Source organism: Myotis lucifugus, unplaced genomic scaffold (genome assembly GCF_000147115.1).
Source record: "Myotis lucifugus unplaced genomic scaffold, Myoluc2.0 scaffold_104, whole genome shotgun sequence".
In the NCBI taxonomy this organism is placed as follows: Eukaryota; Metazoa; Chordata; class Mammalia; order Chiroptera; family Vespertilionidae; genus Myotis; species Myotis lucifugus.
This window is the reverse complement of record NW_005871152.1, coordinates 3,633,065-3,640,375: the sequence shown is the minus strand read 5'-3', so window position 1 is coordinate 3,640,375 and position 7,311 is coordinate 3,633,065. Positions and strand designations below refer to the sequence as shown.

At 45.1% G+C, this 7,311-nt stretch overlaps 1 long non-coding RNA gene across 1 annotated transcript; it reads right to left on the bottom strand.

The window, feature by feature from the left end:
* Positions 1-1,919: 1,919 nt before the first annotated feature.
* On the bottom strand, positions 1,920-6,428 carry LOC111826811. Its single transcript, XR_002830246.1, has 2 exons — positions 6,346-6,428; positions 1,920-2,345 (listed from the first exon to the last, which is right to left on the bottom strand). It is a non-coding gene; the product is annotated as an uncharacterized LOC111826811 (long non-coding RNA).
* Positions 6,429-7,311: the final 883 nt, after the last annotated feature.

Sequence of the window (7,311 nt, the reverse complement as noted above, 5' to 3'; positions counted from 1 at the left end):
GGTTCTGACATTTTAAAAACTGTCCCCTAGGCCCTGACCAGGTAGATCAGTTGGCAAGAGGATCTTTCTGATATGCCAAGGTTGTGAGTTCGATCCCCAGTCAGGACACACACAAGGAGCAACCAATGAATGCATAAATAAGTGGAACAACAAATCGATGCTTCTCTGTTTCTCTCTTCTCTCTCTCTCTCTCTCTCTCTCTCTCTCTCTCTCTCTCTCTCTCATCTCTATTCCCCACTCCCTCTCAAAATCAATTTTTAAAATGTCCCCTTTTCTGATAAATGTACCCAACTCTAGTTTCCTCCTTTCTCCCTTCACCCCTTTCTACTTCCCTCCCCTGTTTCTTCCCATAGTCATGGTATCTCAATTAGTCCTTTTGAATTTCAATTTCATCATCTGAAAAGCTTATAATTAGAGTAATTTATAGGGTTGTGATAAGGATTAAATGAGATAAACATATTCAATACATTAGTCCTATTTTCCTTAAGTCATCTCATCTTTTCCTCTTCCCTGTGGACTTCCAATTCTCCCTGCTTCTCCTTCCTCCCGTTCTCCATAGAGACTAAAGATGAGGCTGGATCAGGCCCAGACCTGTGGAATGGGTGTGGGAAATGTGCAGTTCCTTGATTCATTTCTCCCTCTTTGGACACCACCCCTTGAAGATGACTGTTGTGATGATTGGCTCTGAACATCTTTTGGCTGATAATACCCCACCACTGGCCTCTATGAGTGAATAGCTCTTGAATTACTTAGTTTAAGGAACTCCTCATTGGGTGTGTGATCACACTTTGGATCCTAGAGCAAATAAATTCAATACTGTAAGCTGATTCCCTTTGCGGCCATGCCTAAACTCAACAACATTAAAAATGTACCAGCCTGAGCTGAGGGCTCCTTGTGCAGGTCATAGAGTGGACTCACTGTTCATCTAGCTCTTTGTTCGAGCTTAGAGATCTGGCTTCTCCTGAGGACTGCCTGGGAGTCAGGGCCCCGCATAGTCTAGCATTCTTCAGGAAAGCCACTCCTGGGCCAGAGCTAGGCTGGCTGCCTTTAGGCAGAAGCCATCCCTCCCCCTGCAATGCTGCCTCCCTTAACACTTCCATTTGGATGGATCGCTTGGCCCATTTGTTTATATGGCAACTATTGACTATGTTGCCTGCTGGGGGCACGGGGCTTTGGTAATAAAGTTCCAGACCCCTTCCTCTATTCCCACCAACTCTGAAGGGTTACCCCAGCTTCAAAGCTCTCATGGGCCTGCTGAGCGCTTTGCTCTGACTGTATTACAGCCCACCCTCTGCTTTGCCTAGTGCTGTGTCTTTCACTTCCCCCACAGGTGCTGCCCCTGAGCCCTCCTTATTAACTTCCTTCATGTCAATCTCATCCCAGAGTCTGCTTCTGAGCCTGACCTACAGCATGGAGCAGCCTGGAACGTGGACTGAGACATACCTGTGGTAAAATCCTGGCTCTAGCATGTAGTGGTTGAGTGACTTTGAGCAAGTTATCTAACCTCTCTAAGTCTCACCTTTCATCTGGGGAAAAATATTATTGTGAGGATTAAATGGGTCTCTATATAGTGTGTAACTACCTGGGCCACTGAAGCAGCTCAGCCAATGGTAGTTATGCAGCAATAGAAACCAAAACACTGCCTCCTGGGGTCGTTGTGAACATTGAATCAGATAATGCATGCCAATTGATTGACATAGTCCTTGGTAAATATTACTGCATTTGCAGAAAAGGATGCGCTAATTATATGGGGAGATAAAACCTGGGTACAAATAACCCCAATACTACACAGGCATCACGTGCCAGGCTCTTGTCACATGTCAAGCTCTCTATACGATCATAAAATCTCTGAGTAGAAAAGAATCCTGGAATTCTCCTAGCTCAACCTTCTACCCAGTGAGGACATTCCTTCTTGAATGTTTGTTTATTCCAACAATTATTTATTAACCCTGCTCTGTGCCAGGAAGTGTAGTGAATGGAAATGCTGACAGATGATTACGATGCCGTCCAGTGTGGGGGCAAACACAGGGATGGTTTCTGCACAGCGTAATGTCTTCAGAGGAGAGGGACACATTTTCCCCGCATTGAATGGGGTGAGTTATTTCACTGTCGGCCACCTCTGGTATGTATTCTCTGTGTACCGACTTGTATTTTGAGTGGCAGTCCTTGGGTTCTTTTCCTTCTTGCTCCATATCCTGCAGCCAGCTGTCTGCACATCCACTTACCCATCTCTGATCAAGCTGACCCTGGTCCCGGAAGGTGGGCTTCACCTGGCACTTGAACCCCAGCCTGCAGGCGCTTTGAGGGCAGCAGCTGGATCTTATTCATCACCAGGGCCCCAGCTCCTAGAGCAACAAAAAGAAGAAAAAGAAAACAACAATCCAAAAACGCATCCCATTATGTGTGGGTTCAAAAAAAAAATGACAAAGATGCCTTTAATTCAAGTTTGTTATAAACAATGGCAGCAGAGAAAATGACCAGCATAAGCTTCCTCAAGCTTCACACGCAACCCTGCGTTTTTAATAGGCTGGGTTTTTAATAAGTGGGTGAAACCAGTTTTTGAAAACCCCAGAAGAGTTCACTTTGAGTTCACTACAGCCAAGTAGTTCAGGAGCCAATTGATGGTTCCCACACATCGCCGTTTTATGGCTTCTGAAGATTACCTTTAGAGATGTTTCATATACCATGAGCTTCACACAGAGGTAGGGGGGAGAGTGTTATTTTAAATGGTAAACCTAAGTTCTGTATCACATTTGAGAAAGCTCTTGACTTCTACTCTTGAGAAACAGAAGGACAGGATGACCCACCAGAGAGAGCACCAGCCTCGTGAATGGGGCCCCTTTCTCCCAGCCCCACTCTCCTGCTGAGGAGCAAGGCCCATTCCCCACAGGTATTGGGGGGCAGGAGCAATTTGCACGGAGAGACTGAAGTTTGTTTCATTGCCTTATGTTTGCCTTTAACCATAAGTCAGATCCTTCCTCCTCATTCTCTTCCTCCTTGTTTGAAAATGTTATCACTTATTCATCTGTATTGTTTCTCTGCATGACTGCAATTGTAGTTCATATAAAACACAGCTAAGGAATCTTTTATTTAGCAATTTATCGTATTTGTGTTGCTACAAGATAGTCATACAATGGGAAAGGGGAGAGACTCTGTTTAATCAGCTGTAAGGAGAGGGCTATACAAATTCACCTAGACTTTCCTCTGGAGGAAAATACAGGAAGTAAGAAGAAAAAGAAACATTGATGGGGAAAGGCAGAGCTTTGCAATTGGCAGAGGGAGGAATGGTTCCAGGAACTTCAGAGACAACGGGGACCTCTCCTGGGGGAGTTGGGGAGGATTTGTCTACTCTTGGGACAGAGGGATAAACTCTTTGACTAAGATACTCACCCAAGGGAAAGAGTATGTGTGTGATGAATGGTAGGAATAAAATAGTTTTCAGGGATAAGATCTGCTTACATTTTTCAGTAATTTAAATAAATCAGCCCAGCCAGTGTGGTTCAGTGTTTGAGCATCGACCTGTGAAACAAGAGGTCAGGGCACATGCCCAGGTTGCTGGCTAAATCACCAGTAGGGAGCGTGCAGGAGGCAGCCGATCTATGTTCCTCTCTGATCGATGTTTCTATCTCTCTATTCCTCTCTTTTCCTCTTGCTCTAAAAAAAAAATCAATAAAAAACATACTTTAAAAAAAATCAAAATAGATCCTAGAGTTTCTTTACTGACTGGCTGCATTTTTGTTACATTCAAAACACTTCCTCCCCCCAGTGGGGGTGGATGGACATAGTTTCTCATTATTGAACAGTTGATGTGTTTTTTTTTTTGCTCTTTTCACTGACTTAGTTAAAATCAACCACCTAACTTTGATTTTTTACTCATCCTTCTTAAAAAAAAAAGGCACTATCATGCCCTTACATAATGTTAGCATTTGGAGAAATGCCTGAACAATGTCTAACTTCTCACAGTGAGTAATTCATTCCTTATGTAAATGTGCTAGCGACAGATGTGTGTGAATCTTCTTTGTCCAGGCCAACGGCTTGGAGGTGAAGCCCTGGGTAGGGCAGAGCCAACATTTCTCTGGGCAGGAACACGGCTCAAGGGGCTGTGGCATGTGAGCATTTGCAACAGCATCACACCCTCCTCCCAGCAGCCTGCCAGGGGAGTCGGGAAGCAGGCAGGATGCTCACACACTGCTGCATCACAGAGGTGACTTAGAAAGCTCTTTCTCTGTGCCCAGCAATGGGCTAAGCACTTTTCATCCATCTTCTCGTTCTTCACAACACAACAGTAACTGGTAATAAATGAATAATTCTCCAGGGTCACATTGTTCTGGGACTGTGTAAGCAAACAAGGACACTTTGATGAGCTGATGGATCAGAGAGTCAACTTGACCCCGAGTTCCTTGAGAATAGGTTCTTCAGCTGATTCAATTTTATCTCTGCAGAGCGATACACTAGAAAACTAAATAGACAGCTTCTGGACCGTGGCTCAACGGGCCTCAAGGTTGAAGGGAACAAGAGAGATTGGGTTACTGATAGAGCAAGGGAAATTACAAGGCTCAAAATCACCCTTAAACGGTTGTGGCCATCAGGCTGCTGCTGACAGCATGACAACATCCGGTATGGGGACAGAGGAGCTGACATCTAAGGGACCTAGGATATTCAGATGCCCTTGAGACCTCCCAGTTTGGTAAGGCCTCCACATAGTGGCTCATCTGGCCTGAGCCCTTCTACGTGCAATGTTCCCCCAGGCAGCTTAGGAGAGCAGCCGGAGAGCCTTCAGTTGCTCTTCCGAAGCCTTTGGACCCCTCGCTGAGTGTCTCTGCAAAAGCTTACTGCTGGGCTCTTCCTGTCCCCAGCCTCCAACACAGGTCCCTCCATCACGTCCCAAGCTGGTACGGCTCGGGTACCGCTGTAAGCCCCGACTGGCGGTCTCAGGAAGAACACCAGGCCTTCCCGGTGTGCAAACACATCTTCTTTTGCTCTAAAGGGGGGATAATTGTAGATAAAAAGAATGGCCAGTGCTGCAAGCTTCAAGTGAAGCTGTTTTTTTCTCATGACTATAGATCAGCAGTTCTCAACCTGTGGGTCGAGATCCCTTTGGCGGTCAAACGACCCTTTCACAGGGGTCACCTAAGACCATCCTGCATATCAGATATTTACATTACGATTCATAACAGTAGCAACATTACAGTTATGAAGTAGCAACGAAATAATTTTATGGGTGGGTCACAACATGAGGAACTGTATTTAAAGGGCCAGAAGATTGAGAACCACTGCTATAGATGGACTTGACAAACTTCCAAGGAAGCAGCCACTTTAGCTCCAATCTCCTCGCTGACTTGAATCCCCTTCCCGGGGTGTCATGCCAACAGCCGGACATCATGTCCTATGAGTTTAAGCTAGTGTCTGCGATGCCCAGTGACCATCTGCACACTGTTGTGCACATTGGTCACTCCTCTTTTGCTGATCTGGATGAAGTTGCTCTCAAACATGGGAATGCACTTGAACATGGCAAACTCGCCCTTGCACAGTTGCCGCTGAGCTTTCCCTGGAACCACGGAACGTGTGCAGCACGTGGCTGCCCTTGGTGCTGCCCTGCGATACCACCTTGTTGCTGCCCATCTCTTTCTTTTTTTTTAAAATATGTTTTTATTGATTTCAGAGAGAGGGATAAAATATCAATGATGAGAGAGAATCTTTGATCAGCTGCCTCCTGCACACCCACACTAGGGATCAAGCCTGCAATCTGAGCATGTGCCCTTGCTGGAATCAAACCTGGGACCCTCCAGTTTGCAGGCTGAGCCAAACCAGCTAGGGCTTTCCTATAACATTTTAAAAGAGACAAAGCAGCCCTTTCTTGTTTCACTGTCCCCAGCTTTAAATGTTTTGTTTGCTTGCTTATTTGTGTGAGTTGTTTGTGTGTGTGTGTTTTTACTGATTTTAGAGAGAAAGGAAGGGAGAGGGAGAGATTGAAACATGGATGAGAGAGAAATATCAATAGGCTGCCTCCTGCACGCCCCTCTCTGGGAACTGACACCCCAAGCTGGGCATGTGCTCTGACTGGGAATAGAACTGGCAACCTCTCGGTGCATGGGTCGACTCTCAACCATTGGGCCACATCAGCTGGACCAGCACGACTCTTTTAATGTTTGAACCAGAGTGATCCATTAAGTGGGTCAAGTCAGGACACATAAAATAGGTAGACCCCTTATTATTTCTTAATCATCAAAATCATCTTTCAGTTCATCTGATTAGTATGGGTTCTTCATTGTAAAAATAATCCCTTATTATTAAAAAATTATTATGCAGTCTTCAGGATAGCAGGCAGTTTTATATTATACTCACGTCTGCAAAGGCAAAATGTGTTGTCAGCATCTGCTTTGGATGTAGGTATTACAGATCGGATGAGCTCATCCACAGATGGCACCAGGCAGGGCCGAGGACAGCAGGCAGGGCCTCTTGGAGGCTGAACCTAGTCAGTCTAGTACAGGCCCTAGGGGTCAACCATGTGTTCCAACATTTCTACCTTGCCAATACCCAATTCTACCTTGTCAATACCCAGGATCAATTCGTCTTTGGACACTAATTTGTAATGCCTTAATTCATTAGAGGCTGGAGAATAAAGAAAAATGACTATTTTCAGCAGCTAAAATGTAAATACTCTGTCTAGCTCACTCTTTCTAAGTAATAGTATTGTTAGGAAGCTGAGTCTGTTGTAAGGCTGTGAACTCAGCAAGGAAGAAGCCTGGAGGGAAAAAAGCGCTCTATTTGAGAGACCGGAAATGTTCATGCTTTCCTTCCTAAATGGTGCTGGAAACAGGTTGAGGTCCTGTTCCCACAGCCTCATTTTTCTAGAGTCTAGGGCCAAACCCTCACCTATTTCTTCAGTATGTTGACACCACTGATGAGGCGCTAGATTCCTTCATTTTCATTCATGACCTCAACTCCCAGACTGTACCTTAACCTTGAACCTTCCCAGCTCTAATCTAGAAACATCCTGCAATCCAAGGATGGCCAATTTCATCCAAGATGTGTGGATATTATTACCAACAACAGCTACACCAACAATAATTAACATTCACTGAGCACTTACCATGTGACAAGCATGGCACTACATGCTTTATCTTCATTAACTTAACTTATTGAATTCTTATAACCCTCTGAAGTAGGTGCTAATAATTAGCCCCATTTTACAGATGGAGAAACAAAGGCTTTGGGTGGTAACTTGCCCAAGTTAGTAAGTTGCCCACTTCGCCACACAGTTAGTAACAGGCAAAGCCAGGATTCAGGCCTAAGTGCTTTTGACTCCAG